The sequence below is a fragment of the Vidua chalybeata genome, chromosome 6 (assembly GCF_026979565.1).
Source record: "Vidua chalybeata isolate OUT-0048 chromosome 6, bVidCha1 merged haplotype, whole genome shotgun sequence".
NCBI classification, from domain to species: domain Eukaryota; kingdom Metazoa; phylum Chordata; class Aves; order Passeriformes; family Viduidae; genus Vidua; species Vidua chalybeata.
In genome coordinates this window covers 54162647-54183487 of record NC_071535.1, presented here as the reverse complement: position 1 = coordinate 54183487, position 20841 = coordinate 54162647, and the positions used below count along the sequence as shown (strand labels likewise).

At 41.4% G+C, this 20841-nt stretch overlaps 1 long non-coding RNA gene across 1 annotated transcript; it reads right to left on the bottom strand.

Annotated features, from left to right (window-relative positions):
- Positions 1 to 2516: 2516 nt before the first annotated feature.
- Positions 2517 to 19960, bottom strand: LOC128789022 (uncharacterized). The gene is made up of 3 exons (XR_008431285.1): positions 19894 to 19960; positions 5707 to 5868; positions 2517 to 2712 (listed from the first exon to the last, which is right to left on the bottom strand). It is a non-coding gene; the product is annotated as an uncharacterized LOC128789022 (long non-coding RNA).
- Between the last annotated feature and the right edge of the window lie 881 nt (positions 19961 to 20841).

The following is a 20841-nucleotide window of genomic DNA, read 5'->3' as shown; positions in this document are numbered from 1 at the left end:
ATGGCTTGTTTTAATCCCACCAGTTCCCCAACCTTCCAAAGAGTCTCCAAAAGAAAACAAGCTAGGACAAGGTAAAGAGGACAAATAATAAGTTAGACATCTGAATGACTTGGGCATCTACATGTCATTTTCAAAAGCCAGTTGGACTGTAAGTGAAGTGAGCAGTATGAAAAAGGAACTTGTCAGATTGAAAAAGGAACTGTAGATGCCAGCAGGGAGGAGGACACCACATATCTAATGCTACCCCATGTTGATTCCTCTTTCCATATTTCCTTTACAGTCAATGGAGAGAGGATGACTTTTCCCAAGTTTCCCACTTTTCCCAATGCAGAGCACCTTGGTGAGGTGGTCAAAAGACCACTTCTCTTCTGTATTTTTGAAAACTACTTCTTTTTACTTTAAAACCTAAACCTTTTAAAAATGCTCATTAAATCACCCCAAATGTCCTCATTCATTAGCAAAACACACCTTTTTATTTACGCTTTGCTTATCCTCTTCAATGTTTATTGAGCACCTCCTTTAAGACTTTTGCATCCAGTAACAAAAGTGTGAAGCAAAACACTAAAGTTTTTGAGTTTGTCCTCAGCTTTAAGGAGGAATCTGTCATAATAATGCACACAAGTGGCAAATAAAATTTATCAGCAATGATTAGATATTTCTGGAATGCTGTAATACTTTTCCATGTTAGTGCTCCTTTTAAGGTGCACTATATTATCTATAGAGGGTTTACATAATCTCTTTGAGATGAGAAATGCGCACACAAATCAGTGTGTTGGCTGCACTTCCTTCCACTGACACTGGATTTTAAAAAAGAGATCTTGGTAACAGAGTAAATACACAGTAGCTTTCTCCCAGAAACTCGGGTTCAAGTTCTTGCTCAACAACAAGGAAAACCAACTGTGATAGCCTCCATCCCAGTCAGCACAAGTTATTTATCATCACCGACCCATCACAGACTCAGTGCAGCAGCCAGCACTCATCTGGCAGGAAAAGCTTTAGTCTGGAGTAACTGGAGACTTGCCTGTTAACAAGAGAATCACAAACCCTGCCTGTTACACCAGCATGGTCTCTTTTTCAGAGCATCAGTGCCATTGATGATATTAATAAGAGGATATGAAACTGCTAGAAGTTTAAATTATCAAAATAGAGCTGTCTGGAAAACAGGAAGGGTTGTTGTTTGGTTTGTTCTTTTTCTTTTTTCCATTACAGGAAACAATGCATTTTTACTAACAAAGAAAAACTGACATTTCAGACACTGTGGAACAGAGGTCTGGGACAGATCTTCGCATGCTGTGATCTCCACGCCTGGTCAAAGAAGATGAAGCAGGGATCCGAGGAGCACTGTGTGTCTTTAGAAATGACAGTCCTGGGCAGTCTCACCCCTAAGGGGGTAATGAGGTGAGACTCAGCAGAACCTTTAACTCTTTTACAGCACTTACAGTGCTTGAATGCAGAGGTCACAATAATTCCATTTTCAGAATTCCGTTCTTCAACAGAATTGAAAATGCACTTCTCTTTGAAAAAATTCCTTTCTCCAAAGCCTAACAAAAAAAAAAAAAAAAAACAAGAAAAAAACAGTTCCAACAACAAAAAAGTTCAGTTTGATTTAATTGCTTCACCAACTCGGGAGAGTTGCAAGTTCCATTTCAACCCTGTCACTGGTGCTACAAAGGCAGATCCCAAGGAGAAACACCTTTATAAATCAATGGTGAAATGCTGCCATGAGATTTATTCCCCAACCTTATTTTAAATGGATAATGTGTGACTGGCAAGACTAAGAAAAGAATTCTAGCTATTGTCCTCAGGCAGGCACGCTTCTGGTAGCCACAAAATAAATTTAGCTTAACCATAAACTCCAGTAACTATCAGGAATATGCATTATCTCTGCTGAAAATGTACTGTTGCTCTGCAAGTCTATTAATGTGCAGACATTTTCAATCCTAACTGTCCAGGCTTCAGAGAAGTGAAAGGGAGTTTATAGGCATAAAAAGTAGGAAAAAAACCAATCTGACTTCATCTGATGGGCTTTTATCAAATGCATATAGCCAAAGAGCTTTAGAAAAGCTGGAAATTACTGTTTTCACCTTCTTTGCTTGGATAGCTATCAAACATTTTTTATTTTTAGCATCAAAGTAGCTGAAAGGGCATTGTTAGAAAGAATGGTCTCCCTCTCTTGGCTCATGCAATAAACTTCAGGGAGGGGGCTTAACTTCAGAGACTGCTTCAAAAAATGGGGGTTTTTAATACCCAATCTAGCTGAGCAAACAAAGTGTCTGCTTTCTTCCTCAAAGCTCATGAACCTATTTACTTGTAGGATATGTTTTCATATCTATGATTTTGTTCCTGTGGGTGAAATCAGAGGAGGATAGTGACAGTATCTTCTAGGAACAAACATCACTCTGTGTCAGACCAAAGCCATAAGCAGCCCCGTATCCAAAACCAGGGCATGGTATTTTTTATTTGCCCCCTGGTTTCCTCTCAGTTTCTGGAAATTAAGGATGCAGAGACTTCCTGACTCAAATGTTGCTCTGGATTACTGTGCTCAATAGCTCTTTCATGGTATTGTATTGCTGATAAGGAGGCTGTGATTGATGCTCATTTGGTGCTCTGTGAGGCCTCTTTGGTCCTGCCTTTCTTGCCACCTCCAGCTCCTTCCTTGAATCCTGGATTGGTATCTGAAGCAATAAAGCAGCATTTTCCAGAGATATTGATCTGTGAAGAGCAGATCAACAGCCTGATTGTTACAAAACTGTTTGCAGAAACCCATTACAAGTGATTTATTATTTTACAGCACAGGCTAGAAATCACATATGCACAAACTTCTTAAGCCCAGTGATCTGGGCTGAGATCTCAAAACTAGGGGCACAACTCAGGCTCTGCACTCTCTACATGGACTGGGCCGATCCTACAGAATTTTCTGCCCAAATAAATTCTTGCATCTGCCAGCAATGAAATCTAATGACTCAGGCCACTGTGTGCTGAAGTCATCTGTTTCTTGTACCCCAGCACAGTGGTGCCTCTGGCGTAGCCTCATTTGTTACTGGTTGGAGAACTCCTCTGCCTTCTTTTGCCACAGGATTTCCTGAAGTTATCCCCTGTGATCAGCTGAAAGCAGGAGGGTGATAGTGCCTAGTGACAGATGCACTTCTGTGTGTTGCCCTTCTCTGCCTTCTCACAGCCAACTTGTAAAAAAATAGTAATCCAGCTTTGAGCAAGTTTTGCAAACTTCAAACAAAAGACAATATTGGAAGCAGAAGCCTCAATAGTACTTAACGATTACATTGTTAATCTTCATATAACACAAACATTAAATAATTAAACTCAGTGGCTGAAATTTATCCCCAAAAAAACGCTGATGATTTCTGTGGATTCTTGCCAGGGAGAAATTTAGCCTGCAATTTTTCTCATCTTTCCTTCTGGCAATCCTGGGAGCATTTTGTAGTTCCCACCCTGTCAGTGGCTCACCTTTTGGCAGGAGCAAACTCCGTGATGTTCCTGATGCTGCACTGCCCTTCACAGCAGCCGTGTAGCCCCAGGAATTTCCTGGGTACAACCAGTGGCACCTATTTGGCTCTCTGTGTACCCAAGGGAAGAATGAACCTACTTACTGGGCAAACAAGAATAAACCTCTTCCAGCTTTCTCAGTTCTACCTCACAGTTTAGAAACTTCTGCAATTCCTAATTCACATTTCTCTGGGAGTGAAATACAAAGAACTATTTTGCCTCATTTCTTCCATTTCAGCAGCTCCCTCTTTTTAAATATCACAGAATTAATGTCACTCATATAAGGAATTTTAAAGCAGAACATAGAAAATGCTTTCTTTTAATGCCCAAACCTGCAGCAAATATAAACCTTTGTAAATGCAACCTAATTTGCTAACATGCAGTGCTAATTTGATTACTCCAGATAAAGGTTTTAGTGGGACCAATTGGCGCTTGGTGCAATGTAAAACTAGAAGGATAATTTGCTAAGAGAAAAGTGCAAGCTCTCTTTGGCACCCTGAAATGTGTTAGGTTGGTTTTGTGCTTTTGCATTTGAGTGAGTACTCCAGCACAAATTGGGCACAATTAGCAGTACATTTAAAAAAATACAGCTCAGTTCTGGTGCTAATTTGTCCCGGCAATAACACCAATTTCCCCTGTATTTACACTCAGTAAGCGTACAGAGGCTAACACAGAGGAAAGCTTTGGACAATTCCCATTTGTATAGCTCAGAGCAAATAATTCTTTGTGCCCTATGTGAAATGAGTCGAATATCTCAGCCCACTTTCCAGAGAACATGTGTCTACATCACAAAATCTGCCACCACAAGTTGGCACTAATTGGCAGTCTCAGCAAAGTGGCAAAGGAATGAATGGCCCCTGGATACCGAACTAACATTTTTCCCCTACAGGTGGTCTTTTCAAGTCGGAATTGAGACGTACATTGTTTAGGCAAGGTGAAGTTTGTACTGCTGGTACATGTTTTGTTGATTCATGTAAGATTTCAGAGTATAGCGAGCATTTTCATAAGCGTTACATTCACAGTATTAAAAAAATAAACAAAAACCTTAAATTGTATTTAAAAAAAAAACAACAAAAAACAACAAAACAAATTCCAGCTGTCCCTATTTTCCCCCACTTTGTCCTCTCAAAATCCTCAGTATGTTCAAAGGCACGGCCAAATCTTTTCAGTTCTTGTCAGCGTGTATTGATGAAACAGCTCCGTTAGATCTGATACCAAACCAGGAGATTAGGATGCCAGCTGCTTTCATCAGGGCCCTGACTCTGCAGACTTCATTCACATATTGCCCTGTTTGGGCCATTTTCTAGTCCAAAACTCACTGATATCAGTGGGAAGTCCCTAAAACTCCAGTAAGCTATAGAAAAAGTCCTTTGGTGAGAGGGGTGTTAAGGAGTTCAGTCTGCATGGTCCTGTGTCACAGAAAGAAATACCATAGAGGCTTTGATTATGGAGCATAATTATATTTACATGGAAATAAATCAACTATTATAGAGGCTCTTCAGAGTGCCTGAAAATTACATCCAGATAGAGCAAAAGCAGAAATAAGTTATGTTTTTCCTTTATCAACTAAGGAAAAGGCTTCCAAAGTAAACTTAAAAGTTGCTGTATGTTGTCATCATCAGGTCAAGATAAAATATTTATTCAGAAGATATGCTTCAATTATCCTTGAGGACTCAGTGATATTTCCCATATTTTTTAATATGAGCTCAAACTAGATGATCTACTTTCATTATCTATACTATAATTATTTTACACATTATTTTACATATGCTTCCAAAAATCACCCCATTGTGCTCAATATGATGAATTGATTTGTTTAGCAGCACTTCCTACTTGAGGGAAGGGAGGATTCCTTCTCCCCTTCTGATTCAGCCACTGGCATCTCATAACAGGACAGGTAACAAATCTGTGGCTGTGGGTTTCAGTCTGTGAACTGCTTGTCAGGAACTGGATTGAAACTCTCTGCCTCATCTCACAGGCTGGCACACAGCACATGGACACAGTCTTTCAGTACTAACAACTCAGCTACAGTTAGGAATAAGCCAACTCTTATCTTGCAGTGGTGGCAGAGGAAAATGGAGTGTTACTCGTGTGGGAAGGGGTCTTTTTCTGCCACTATTCATAAGCACATAAAGTCCCCTGGGCTCTGCCAGTCCTCCCCCTTTCATGCATTCAAAGCGAGCAGGAGTCAGGATTAGCAACCTGTAAATAACAGTAGACAAAATCCTGCAGGGTGCTGGCTCTGAAGCTTCTGAACTGTGAGGTTCAAGTGCTGCATCTTGGTCTCTGCTTGCAGCTTGTCCACTCAAATTGCTGAATACATCTGTCCTTTTGCTGATATAACCTCCAGGCTAGTTTAAAAAGCTGCCAAAGAGAAATTATCGTAACTTTATGAATAATCATCCAACAAACAAAAGGGTATTTCTATGCTTCTCTTGAGAACAGATAGTTTTTTTAAGCTGTGTGGGCTTTTATAGGATGTAAAAGGGGAATTCTTTATAGGGTTCTTGTATTTTGTGCTTATCTTACCGGGGTACAATTTGATATTATCAAAAATTGTCCCAGAAAAACTTTGACCTGCAACTCTCACAGAGCTTGACTCAAGTTTTTTCTTATCCAGGTTAGGAAGAGAGATTGGAAGAAACCAATACTTGGTTGTTTTCATTCCACTTTATCCTGTAGGTACAGAAATGGAAGAATCCCCTCTGGAAAGGTAACAGCAATCCTGGTGAAACAACACATTTGGCACACTCACCTTTTGCACCACAATTTGAAGAAGGACAGAGTTACCTGCTGCAGGTGCTAAATATTTCTGTTATTATTGGTTTTGGGCCGAAGTCCCAGGGAGCCCTGTTTGGCAATTAATTGGACTGTTTAAAGTCTAAACCTTGGTTATCCTCAGGCTGGTATGAAAGGAGCAGCAAAAGGAGGAATGAAAACAAATACCACCTTGGAGAGAGAACAGAACCTAAGAAAGGTGTGGGAAATTCAGTGATGTAAAGCCAGAGAGGTCCAGCTTTGTGGCCTTCCAGGGCTGCTCCAGCTGCCACCATGCACTGACTTCTCCAGCCTGCCAAACAAACTTCCCTCCTTTTTAACATTTAATTCCAAAGATCTGCACAGGACTGAAAGAATGTTGTGTTTTGTCATGAGTCAGTCCAGCCTGTGTTTTTCCCCTAGGCCCTACCTACCTTCTACACAAGCCAGATATTAGACAAGGTAGCAGGCTCTGCTGACTGATTTGAGTGTTGAAATTAGAGCTTTGCTTGCTGCTATGTTTGTATTTGTTTTACACAATTTGGGAAAAAATTCACTAACTACTTTTGGACAGCAGGTCAGGCTGGCTAGCAGCATTTCTTTATTTCTGTCGTGTGAGAAGATCTGGCTGAACAAGAAACTCACAGTAGGGATCAGTTGGCTGATCTGGGCAACCAAGTTGCATTTGCTGCTTTCACTTAATTTGTCCCAAGCTATTTAGAAACTAATTCAGCCCCAGGAGTTTTATATTTTACAGCATGCCAGGAAAGCTGTCTACAGTTTGTTGATGATCAAGGACACTTCTTATTTCAAATAAAAAATACAAATAAAACAACACTAAACTAAAATCAAAGCCAGATTTTAAGATGACAGGTGGTACCTGCTCTCATAGCTGTGACTGAATTCCATTAGAAAGAAAGAAAACTACAGTAAGAGCTGAAAAGCAAGCCTGAGGAAGCCTCCCTTAATTCACATTAAAATCCTAGGTGTTAGGCATGGTGAAGATATATTACCATAAATCAAAGCTAATACCATGAGCCAGATGGTTCAAATTTGTGTACTAAGTGCTAGGCACTAACAGAGCACAACAGTCTGTTGTCTTTCCACGGAAGGGTTCTCAGTTTTGAGCAGCTAATTAGCCTAAAATTAATTAGGGCCAATCTGAACATTTTTACGCACACACACACACACACAAAAAAAAAAAAAAAGAAAATAGAATTTGAACGTATGCAAAAACAGGCCAAAACCCCTGTCTGACAAGAGCAGCAATGGCACTGAGAACAGGCAGGAGGGAATTGTATGAGGGAACAGAACAGAAAAGAGCCTACACAGACAACTGCCACAGGCAGGTTAAAGGAAAGAAAGAAGAAAGAAAACAAATCTTTGGAGAAGAGAAACAGTCCATCTCCAAAGTTTACTTGGGAAGCTGCTGCACCAAGGGTCAGCTTGTCACAAACTTGGTCCAGATGGTTGGGATAAATATTTTACAGGTGCCACACTTTACATGATGCTTGTGTTTAACCTGGTCTGCTGTTGTGCAGAGACTTAGAGACAGTGACAGCCAATTCCTGAATCCCAAAGAGATGGCAAAGCTCAAAGCCCTGCTGAGAAGATGCAGTTCTGCCCCAGAGCAGCATTCCCCTGGGAACTTTGCTGTAAAAATGCTGACACCTACCCCGTTAGCCAGCAGACCTTCTGGATGACACAGATACCAAATCCCACCCCATTTCCACTTCCTTCAGGCACATAAGATTTTTTTTTTCCCAGATTGGAGCCTCAGCTCCTAAATAACACACAGGCCAAAAAAGTCCTGTAAATGATGAATTATACTTTGGTTCTTTTTTCTCTCAGTGAGCAAGCTTCATATACTCAGATGTGCTAGGCACTTTGGCAGGGCTGAGATCCAGGGCACTGCAATAATGTTTAATCCCATTACTAATGCTTATTTTAGAATCTGCTTGTCCTTAAAGACATGATAGTGATCTTAATTATTGTCTCCAACATGTATTTGCCTGAAATAATTATTATACTTCATTCCTATAGAGACAATGAGATAAAACTCTAATTTCATTTTATTGGCCCTTCTATCCATCAAGAAATTAGTTTCTTGTGAGAGCTTTGAAGTAGTCCCCTTCATGGATTAAACTCCTTGAAAGTACAAGAACAGAAGGGCGGGTGTGGGGGAATTGAAATAATTTACATACCAGCAGACATGTAATGGGAATCAAGAATGCAACCAGACCTACATGATGGTTGAGAGGAAAACGTTGAGACATGCCATTCAACATGAAAAAAAAAAAAAAAAAATCTGGTTAGCTGCAGATTTTAGCTCAGGAGGCAGCCAAGGGCTGCACTCAGGCAGAGGAAGCAAGCAGCAGAGAGGAGCTTCCCTGATCATATTAAAAAAACAAAACAAAATAAAAAAACAAAACAAAACAAAACAAAAAAAAAAAAAAACCAACACCCAACAACAAAATCCCAAACCCATCAACCCCCCAAAATACCCATTACTGGATAAAAGAACATCAGATGCTCAACTGTCACTTGGCTGTCTACCAGGCAGGCTCCCAGCACCATCGTCAATATTATACAATGATTATACAATGTGTAGGAATAAATAGCACAAGCTGTGTCAGAGAAGCACCTAAGATTTGGTGTTAGATCTATGCAAGATGCTGGCTCCCCAAAATATGAAAATTTCTGTGCTCTGAATTTCGTTACAAACAAAATTTCAGCCATGTTTTTTTCAGAAGACAAGGTTGCAGACTTGGCTGCTGAGATTTTCCCTGTATTTACTTCCAAACAAATACAGGCCAACTCTTATTTTTGGTAAATTTCAAACAAGATAAAAAAGAAAACCTGTCCATTAAAGGGAAAACTTTAAGCACAAGAATTATTATTGTATGCAAGGATGAATTCCACGCAATCCACTGAACTGTCTCTGGGATTGAAGGAACAGTTTGGGCTGGTCCTGTAACATCTTCCTGAGAGCCAGTGCTTTCCTACAGAAAGCAATGGTATCCTAAGTTTCTAGAAACTTGATTGCAATGGGTGCTCAGCATTCTGGCCTGGACAAAGCAATTATACATGCTCTGAAATTCAATTTTATGAGTTAGCCAATTTATCTAAATTTAATAATGCCTTTAACTCTTGAGTCTGACTGGAACCAGGAGTGCTGAGGGCCCTGCTGATCAGAAGCTATATGGTTAGGATGCTTTTAAATGTAGATTAGCACACCTTCAAGCAAAGAAATGTGAACATGTAAAGAACCTGCCCCAAACCTTAGCACGCTCAGGATAAAGGTGGTGCAGTGCTGGTCTGTATGTAGCACATGTGATACACAAAGCAACCTGCCCATCGTGGATGTAGCTACAAAACACTTATTTTCTTTTCCATATGCTGCATATTTAAATTTCTGTCTAATATCCACACAAGCAGCTGTCATTTTTTTTCAAGGACAGAGGTGGAGACACAAGGACCATGCAATACCTCTTCTTCCACACACACTTTTGCTCTTTTTGCTTCCTGGCCTTAATGATTTCAAAATAAAAATCTCCCTGTCTGACAGCTAGTGGCTACTCTTTTTAGTGAGCCTTCCGACTGAACTGCAGCCCTGATACCGCTGTGCTGGAAGAAAAGTATATGCACTTCCCAACACAACCTTGAAAGCCAAAACAGTGGGAAACTTCTTACTTGGTATCATGCCAAAAATTTTTTTGAAGAGAAAAATGGTGGTGTACAGACAGTGTTGGTCAGAAAAAAACCTATATATGATTAGATTATCTCCAGAAATGCAATGCAAATGGTAATCACATGTATGTCACAAGGGCTAAATATAAATGTGTCAGAGGCCTCCTGTATGGAGAAAGTCCAGCTGATATTGATAAGATTTTATGCTCCAGTTGATGATTGAAAGGTTTCAGTCCAGCTTAAAGGTATGTGCTGACACATTCACAGCAGATTTTTTAAGGAAAGGTTCATATTCTTCATGAAAAGAATCTTAACCAGGCAGACAGCAGAAGTTTAGGGTTCCATGTCCCACTGGTTTTACAGCCTTGGGAATGTTGTACAACAACTTTCTAAGTTGCCATTTTGCAGATCCTAAAGCTGCATGCACAAGAGGAACATACAGTCCTCTGAAACCATCCAGTTCTTCAAAGTAGAGCATATGATAGTAGAACTTCCTCTTTGCTGATTAATGTTCTTTAAAGCTCTCAGCACTGTTTAATCATGTGATTAAAAAGCACCCTTTCTGTTGCTATGTGAAGAGCAAAAGGCCAACTTGTCTATCAGCTCTGTGCCATTGATGGCTTTTATAACATCAACACAAAAAAAAAAAATCACATCATTGCATTTAGGAAAATCCCCAGCAATGCTACTCAGGTAACACAGGGGCCATGCTGGCCACCGGCCAGGGTTCTGCCAGGATCCACCATGGGCTGTGACTTCCTAGAGAAGCAGCTGTGTCATCTTGTTAGGAAGTAACAAGTCAGGCAGAATCCCATTCTCTATAATGTGGTTTCAGAAGAAGTGCCAAAATTGTTAAATTGATCGAACAATAGACAGAAAGAAGCAGAATTACATCAGGCACATTTCAAATCCCTCTGCAATTGCTGCTGGCAGCAGGCTTGCAGCTACAAGAGACTTTTGCCCTTAACATTCAGGGGCTTCAATTTTTACAAAAAAAGGGCAGAACCAGGGAATAAAACTTAGAAGGAGCCATGGGACCAGAGCTGGTCTCTTCCCTCCCTCAAATGATTGTCCTCACCTCTAATTTATGAAGCAAGGTTTCTGAGAGATGTCAGCCACAAAAAGAAGTCTGGCTCCGTATTTTGAGGACACTATTCCACTTATGCTGTTGGCTCTCCACCTGTGCCATCTTCCCAGGAGAACTAAACCTCCCCCAGCATTTCAGCCACTGCCCATCACATCTGGGCACCTGTGCCCAAATTGTTGCTCGTGTGTGCAGGTGCACCCCTGATCTGCCGTCCTGGATATGGATGATGAACCTCTGCCATGGTTTAGAAATAGTGGAAGGGAGGAAAAACAGACACCTTAAACATCCCACTAAAATTAACACCGGACTTTCTTGGTACATGCCACCTCTCTTTTTTTTTTTTTTTTTTCTTTTTGGTACAAATATGTCAAGGGGCTAAATGAACTTTCTTACTCACAGACAGACATATAGATAGCAAATGTAAAAGCCAGTCATCCTCCTCATTCATTACCAGGAAAATACCTGTGCTGGTATGAACAACATCTGGTGTTGCAGTACTGGCTTTACAGTAGTTCTGTCCCAGCCAAGCAAGTATGATAAGAAAAACTGTTGCAAACTGGTAATTCTGAAACTTAGGAAACCCCCAGCTAAGCCAAAGCATTGTCAATGATTTCCTTCACAGTCCATCTGGTACAGCCTGGGGAAATCCTATACAGTACCCACAGAAATATTTAAGGAGTAAACAGGAACGTTTGAGTGATTTCTTCCCTCCCCCAGCCCACAGGAGCAGAAAAGGGAGTGGAAGTTCAGCACAGGCTTTTTATTTCTGTGCTGTTACATAACTGCGCCTCTGCAGAATTCCTCCCGCTTCCAACAGGATCAAGCCCACGGGAGGCTGGGAAGGAGACAGGGAAAAGGTATGTGACTTGCTCAGGGCTACGCAGCAAACCCATGGCAGAGGTGGGAGGAGAACTTGCAGGTCCCGGCAGAGCCCCTGCCGAACCCCAATGAGGCTCCACATTCCTGCCATTCCTTGCACATACTTCTCCAGAGGTGAAGCTGCTGCATCACAGGCTGACCATCCAACTCAATGCACCACCTGCTTCCTAATCATCCCTCCGCCTTCCAGCATGCACAGACACACACTGGAGCTATTCCTTGCCTTAGTCTCAAGAGGATTTAAGATCTCTGGAAATCATGCCCATCATGCCCAGCACATTCACTGACCAGTGGTTTTTCTCTTTGGTAGCCTTCCCTAACCACAGGCCTCATTTAAGCACCACTGACTGAGTCTCCTATTCTTTTAAAATTCTGCAGTAGATTCCATTTGCTAATACTAACAGGAAATCCCATGAATCTGCCTCATGCCCTTTCACTGACTTCACAAATCCAATTGATACAGATAGAGCCAATTTCTGAAACTGCAGCTGTCCACACTTACAAAGCTCTGACTGTTAGATAAGAAAGTGCCAGCTGGAACAAGAAGTTTCTCCTACTACTGGATGCCACACTCCCAGCCAAGCGGGCAGCTGTCAGCTTGGGTGGTAGCAGAGCTGCTTAAATGGGAAACCCTTAGATCCAGTTCCTCATGCTCACCCTAAAGCAATTGAACAGCCCCACAACAGGAAAAGGGAGTAAAGCTCAGTCCCAGAAGAATGCAGTTGCACTTGTTTTCAATCCCCTCTCCATATTATTGCATCTCTCATGGGCCATAGTAGCTGGAGGCTGAGGAAGGTGCAGCTTTTAGGGACGAAAGTCTCTGTTGGCCCCTCTTTGGATCTAAGCAGGGCCATGGCCTCAACCTCACTGAAAGAGAAGCTCAAGTTCTCCTCAAGTCTGAGCAGCATTCTGCACTTCACAAAGTTAATGCCTGATCTTGTGATGATTTTCACTGCTGGTTTTAAACTATGCACAAGTTTCAATCTGTGTACCATTACAGCTCCCAAGATGTTTTAATGAACAGGCACTGGACTGGAAGGTGAGGGGATGGGCAAAGTGGTTGGCTCCACCATCCTCAGCCTGGATGTGTCCCAGGGAGAGCATGGATCATCTCCCATCAGAGTATAACTGGATATGCACTCACCCCTGATACCAAGAGTGCCCTGTACCTGGGAAGGGATTTCAGAGGACTGAAAGGCTGAAATTTTGCTTTCAGCAGAGGTGGGTCTAATCCTCTGTCCTACACTATCACTCCATGAGGAAGCTCTGCTGGGTGCCACCAAGCCTTTCTGCAGGCTATGGCTCTTGGCCACCTGCCGGAGTGTCAGGAAAACTATTTTACAATCCCTTCATGGATTCCCTACTTCACCTACCCTTAGTCCAGTAGGGGAATAAGCATAAGCAGAATAAAAGAAATCCATGTTATTAATGTTATTAATGACACTCAACAGATTCCATCAGTGCCTTCCTAAAAGATTCCTGTCTTAGAACCAAAGGCGCCTCATGGCTCACTGCACATCCTCAGTGAACCCTTAGAAGTTACCAGAAACTTTTTATATCTTCTCTAAAATAACACAGCTGCCTACTGGAAAATGCCCATATGCCCATCCATTCTCTTTTGCAATTTCCTTATTTCTTAATCATTAACCTACTTTTCTGGAGATATTTCAGAGCCAATCCCTCTCCTCCCTCATCCCCCCACATCAACCACTGAGTGGGAATTTTTAAAGGGGTTTGTAAGTCTTACCATTTACACACAGACTTCCATGAAATTTTTAATCTTTTTAACCTTCCTCCTAAATAAGGACACAAAAGCTTTTTTTTCCCTATTTGGTAAATCACATCAGTTGAGTACTTTCACAAAAATGAACATAAATTCTCCTCATAAGTTGGGAAGAATATTAAACCAGAAGCCTTTAATAACTTTGAATACTCCATGGGAAGCTCTAATATGAGCATGAGATAACTGATTTGATCAAATACAACACACAGACAAACAAGCAACAATACATGCATCATTGTATTTCAGAGATCTTCAGCCATAAGAAGAAAGGGGAAGCACATAAATTCTTCAGCCCAGAATTCATAAAAGAAATGAAAAATCCATATATATATATATATATATACACACACACATTTAAGCAAAGAAAATCTGTTTTTAAAAAGTAAATACTTCTTGTGCAGATACTTTGGCACACATAATTGCATATTCCTTTTGTTTTTTATCCTTACAGTCATCTTTATGGTGATTTCCTGAATAGGAAAAGGGTCTTCAGGAAGGAAAACCTAACAGAGAAAGAAACAAATATCTAAGTAGAAATTGAAGCCCAAGCAGTAAATACAACAGTCGGTGCTGCATTTTAATGGAAACTTTCTATATAGATCCATACAAGTTACATGTACGGAAAGTTGACTGTGGCTTTGTGGGCTTCTTAATATAAATATCCTGACATAAAAATTACTATTCTAGAAAGCTTTGTGGAAAGATTGGAAAAAATCTCCTCATACACAGACCTATGTAAACTGCTCAGTAACTAGGGAGAGTTTGCAGATGGAAGCCACCTTCCCCACCCCCTTTGCAGACTCCTGTCTCAGTTTGTGAAACTGCTTTGCTGTCTTTCAGAGGGGGCAGCTGAGCAATCCATTTCAGTGCCTCTCTTTCCCGTGGAACAAACCCCCCCCCCTCCCAGCCCTCCTGCTGCATCCTGACAGAGATAGCAGGCCTCTCTGTGCCGAATTCTTTCAATAACACTGCAACTGCAACATTAGGAGAAACAATTAGGAATAAAGGGAATTGTCTCTGTATGTCAGATCTGCTTAATAACTTAATTAAATAAACAGAAATATAATTATAATGTAAATATTTCCTTTCTTTAATTCCAAGACATCCTTAGAGAGAGAACACTGCTGAAATGATACAAGGTTATTGAAAACCTTTTCAGTTCCTCCACACTTAAAAACAATTTTGCTGTCTTCCCATGCCTTCCCACATGTAGCATTTCACTTTTGACATTTCAGAACCATCTATCAGACAGAGAAAAATGCATCCTTGGAAATGAATACCCCAGATAGTCAAAAGTGTTTCTAAATGAAAAGGAACTATGAAGGAGTAAATTGTTCTGTAATTTATAACTGCAGATTTCCTTCCTCAAATTATTTTCATTCAGCAGTTTTCTCTGAGCACTTTTACCGTTTGAAATGTTTTCTTGAAAAAGTGCAAGACACACTCAGATCATGTTGTCTTTTGGCATGTGCTCAGCCATGATGACCTTACCTTATGGCTTTACATTGAGTGAACTCTGATGGCTTCAGCAAATTTACTCATTATTTACATCAGTTCAGGCTTAAATTTAACATCAAAAAGGTTGCTCCCCATGTACTTACACAGGAAAATTTTCTTTGGCTTCACCACCACCAAATTCTGAAAGCAACCTGTTCCATCTAACTATTTAGAAAGAATAATAAAAATCTAAGCAGTATCAGTGACACCATCCTGAAACAACACATTTGACAACACCCCAGGTCAAGTATTATGAAAAATCCCTCTAAAATAGCAAGCAGATCAATATAGAAAAATTCCCCTGAATTAGGAATAAACTCCTACCGCTGGCTAGATCTGACTCCAAATTACACTGATCTTAGCTTTGTCCTTTCTCTCTCGGAACTGCTAAAATTATAAGTCAGTGTGTAAATGTGTAAACCCACCTAATGCTGACCCCAGACTAGCACAAGTTGAGCATCTTGAGGATTCTTCATGCACAAGCCTCCAAGAGCACCTGGACCTAGGCAAGACACTCAAAACTTTGCAGGCAACACAGAAACCTACAAGTCCCAGCTGCAAGAATTATGGCCAAACCAGATTTTCTGGCAACAGCTTCCTTCATTTCACAGTCTGGACCCAGACCATTTGCCATTGACAGTCTCTATCCCACACTTTTCTGAGCATGCACATGAGTTAACTACTTATGTCACAAAACTTGGGGTCATTTTCTGCCTCCTGTGACTGCCCCAGGTTTGGCCTCGTGGCCTCCTGCAGCAGCTCCACACACGTGCTGTGGACGCTGTGCCTGGGGATGGTTCTGGCATTAATAAATCTCTGCAGAACGCAAGGAACAGGTGTGTGCTGTGAGTTTGGGAAGGAGAGCTGAAGATGACCTCATGCTGTACTTTGGAAGGAGGATGTTAAAGAGCTCAGGCAGTCAGTGCTGACAGAGACATGCACCTGTACAACAGGGACTCTGCCTTCTTGCTTCCTCTGTGCTCCCACATGGAGAAACTTTAGCTCCAGCTGAAGTTCAGAGGGCCCCACACGAAACCAAGCTGCAGGTTCAGGGGTTAATTAGAGATTATACTCACACCAAAAAGGGGTATGGAAGAGAAGAAACAAAACTGGTTTAACTGTATGAACTCCACTGTTAATACAGGCCAGTAGTACACTTGACTTTATGGTTGCAAATTGGTTTAAGATTAAAAAAAAAAAATTACAGAAAATGCACTTTTTCACAATTCCCTGTTCCCAGACATCTCCTTGTCTTCAGAAAGTGACCCTGGGCTTGCTGCCATTGTTACTTACATCTTCTCCCTCATCAGACCTATTCTTGTTTCTACTTGGTGCTCTTAATTCCTTAAATATAAAAGTTTATATTTATCTATATAATTATACACACATATTCCACTCAATTTCCTGAGGATATGACTCTTCCATGCTGCATAAACTTCCTTCCCTGGCCTTCCAGCTCTATCATTCTTTTTGCTACTGTCCAGGGTGCAGCTGTCAGGGGCAGGAAGCCCCAGACCTTGCTGCTCACATACAGATTGATCAAGGTCAGGAAAAGGGTAGCCAGTACCTGCAGCCTCTCACCCTCCCAAACCCTCCACATCAGAATAAATGAGTCCCCAGATAGCCCCATGATCTCTCAAACACAGAAACAGGCTGAGAAGTTGGTGCAGGGAGGTAAAAGCCATCTCAGACAAGGACATGAGGTTATAGGCCTCCCAGAGATGGCCAAAGGCTGAGAAAGAGGCAGGGGAAGCTCCAGTGAGCACCCCAGAACATAAAAACTGCAGTGGGTAATCATGGTGATGAGGTTTCTTGTATAAGGAAGCTTCAAGGGCTAAAATGGATATGCCTGAATATTGCAGTTGCAATGTTATTTCAAATAATTAATTAAAAAACGTGATTAGATAAGTAACTCATCTACATTATTTATACAACCTGTTCAGCACTCCTAATTTCCAAGGACTTGCAGACTCAGATTAGAAACTGGATTTAATTTTTTTTCTTAATAAATTTTGCTTTCATTTGGGATACAGAACTAGAGAATGTATAAAAGTGTCACAGAAGACTAAAGCAGATGAAATAACATGAGTTTCCACTTATTCTGTCAACATGCAGATGAGAAAAAAAAATCATGGTGTTTTTCTTCAAGTCTCTAAAATGTCACTTTTGGAGCCCTCTCATAGTGAGATTAGGAGAAATTGATGCTGAAACTGTAACTGAAAGGAAAATTTTGTGAGCAGATTTGGAGGAAAAGGATAGCATGGATATGCCGAGTGCAGAGAGACTGAGCCACAGAGAGCTCCACGAAATCCAAGAGAGCCACCTTAAATCTAAGTGCTCATCAAAATGTTTCACATAAATGAACCACCACGGTTTCTGAAGGGCAAAAAATCACCATTCAGTAGGACTGGGTTTGCATTGTGAAAGGTGAACTGGAACTGAAATGAACTTTCCCACGCTGAAGAAAATGCTTACATCCTGCCTGGCTAGTTTAAGAGAAAGAAGTCAGCTAGGACATTTGGATGTAAAATCAAAATTCTTGAGTCAGGGCTTCTCTAATCCAAGGCCTTCATTGGAACCCATTTCTGCAGCTCACGTGGCAAACCAACCTCTGCAAGGATCACCAAGAACAAGAACAACTGCAAGGTGTCTTCAATTACCCATCAACCTGAGGTGCAACCAGTGGGAGTTAGAGGCTTAGCACCCTGCAGGATTTGACTCAGCTTCAGAAAATAGAGAACCAAAGGTATAAAACTACACTTCACTGGATTCCCTTTTGCAGTTTCAAAACTCTAAGGAACGTGTCATTGGAGAAATGGGATAGTTTTTACAGCACAGAACTGTTAAAAGTAAAAATGTCCTCTATTCCCCTTTGATGTTGAAAGAAGAATCATTAATTCAAAGGCATGCAAGAATTCATGGAATTTAAAACATCAAGCAAATGTAGTCTAGTCTTGTCAGATACAGGGTGCCTTTTGTAAGACATTTCCTAGCTTGCCCAACCACAGTGGAGCCCCTACAGCTTCTTCAGATCTTCTCTACAGGGTAGTTAGATTATCCTCAAATACAGCAAAATAATTAATCCACACCAATTCAAATGGATGTGACTTCAAGGGCTCTTCTCTAAAGCATTGCTCTCTATCAATTAACTCATTCCAAGCCATGCAGAACCTAAAAGTAACATATCCCAGAAAGTCAGCCGTGTCTTGAGCTGCACCAAAAAAAACACGGTTGGCAGGTCTAGGGAGTGGTACCTCCCTTTCACTTTGCTCTTGTGAGACCCCCGCTGGAGACAGCCCTGGGGCTTCCAGCATAAGAAGGCATGGACCTGTTGGAGCAAGTCCAGGGGAGGCCCCAAAGATGATCAGAGGGATGGAGCACCTCTCCTATGAAGACAGGCTGAGACAGTCAGGGCAGTTCAGCCTGGAGAAAACAATATTCCAGGAAGACCTCAGAGCCTCTTCTAGTACCTAAAGGACTACAAGAGAGTTGGAGAGGGACCTTTTTCAAGGGCATGGACTGACAGGACAAGATAGGATGACTTTAAACTGAGAGAGGGTGGGTTTAGATAACATACTAGGAAGAAATTCTTTACTGTGAGGCATTACAACAGGTTGCCCAGGAGGAGCTGTGAATGCCCCATGCATTCCTGGAAATGTCCAAAGCCAAGTTGATGAGCTTTGAGCAATCTGGTCTAGTGGAAGATGCCTCTACCCACAGCAACGGGGGGGAGTGGAACTTTAGATCTTTAAGACCCCTTCCAAACCACACCATTCTACAAAATGTGTATTTTTCCTATGGACATAGGGTCAGACATACAGTTATGAGATTGTTGCCCTGTAATTAGCAAAGCTTTCAGCAAACTAACCTAGTTTTCAAGATTTCACCCACCCACTGAACTGGTACCTCTTCAGCAGCATCCCAATGGGACAACTGTCATTTGTGGTCATACCAGACTTTTCCCTTCAGCCTTACGGATACCCATCTCACAAATGCTGCTGTGATTTATAATTTTTAATGCAATTTATGATTTTTATTAAGTGCATGATTGGCATGAATAGAATGAGAACTGTTGAAACAGGACTCTTTATTTCCTAGAACATTCCGAATTCAGTAAATAATAATATAACAAATACTCTATTTCCATTGGGACAACCATTTTTGCAATTTGAGTTATAAGTTTAGTGCTTGCCTTGTAATGATGATTTAGGCCTGTTAATAATGCCTTGGACTCCAACTGGCTGTTAAGTTAATCTATTTCTCACCCTGTGTGTCTGTCTAACTTCAGCCTTGCAAGGACAACTGGTGAAAGGACGAGGTCTGAATGAGCTGCCTCAGCCACTGTTTAGCAGTGGGGTGTGAAGCTTAGCCCAGGCTGCCCCTCCAAATATTTGTACTTCTCAGGAAGGATTTACAGCTCCTGTTGTGCTCCACAGGCTTTTGTGACTCTAGCTTGGACTTGCCTCATTTGCACACCTCTCATCAGCGTAAGCTGTGCCCTGAGCTCACAGAAATTCAGGAGTTTAGCCCAGCTTTGGTCTTGGTTTCAGAAGGCAGGGTTGGAAGAGGTCAGTGGATTGTGATGTTGGCACATAAAAAACAGCAGACAATTTTTGACTTCCATTTCTCAAAGACCAAGTTCTTTGGCGCAGATGTCCTTCCTGTTAATATTATGGACAAGACTGATATTCTGTACCTTTTGGTTGTTTTTTTTTTTGAGCTGTCCCTTCAAAGTTTCCTTTCTTCTCAGTTCAGGCCCGCAGGTACTATGGTTGCACTTAGAAATCAGCCCACTGACCAAAGTCATGCAAGCACCATTTACCGCAGTGGAGGCTTGTCACTGGAGACTAGCCATGATTCTAAGGACCACCTGATTCCCTCTAAGAGACTCCTCCACTATTTTTTAATTAAATTTTCCGCTACACCTCACTAAATTTCCTCTAGGCCTCGCTAAATTTCCACTAGGCCTCACTAAATTTCCACTAGGCCTCGCTTAACAGAACAACATGACAAGAATGAAGATAACATACTGTGAAAGCATAAAACAACAGCAGAGTTCTCTCTAAGAGATAGCCACATAATAGACATGGATCATATTAGACATTCATTTGCCTTTACAATATTTTTTTTCTAGGAACTTTCATGCTCATGTCTCTTTGGTTAACTCTTCGTAACTCTCTGGCTTGCTGAGGAATCATGTAGAGCACAAGTTGGCCCAAACCATTCCAACACTGTGAGACCACAAAAGAACAGAAATACTGATCAGTGCTGTGCTGATTCCTGGTGAATAGAAGCCCTGTGACATATTTTCCCCCTTAGAAAATGCCTATCCTTTATTCACCCAGGTTGCTCCATTAAGGAAAACACACAGTTAAAAGGTCACTGGTAAAAATCAGCTTTTTCAGGAGCATTAGTGCTCATGTTGGAAGCCTGCTTGTGAGGGAACCTCTTCCTTCAAATATCTCCAATTACCACATTTTGATTCCCATCACACATCAGACTAAGAGCAGGAGCCCAGTTCCTTTCAGCCAAACAAAACTGGAGGGGCATTAATGCTGTCCAACCAACAGTGGTCATTGAGCCCTCAAATGAGATTCCTGTGGCCAGTCCCAAGTCCAAAGCCTGCAGAGTGGACAGCTCGGAC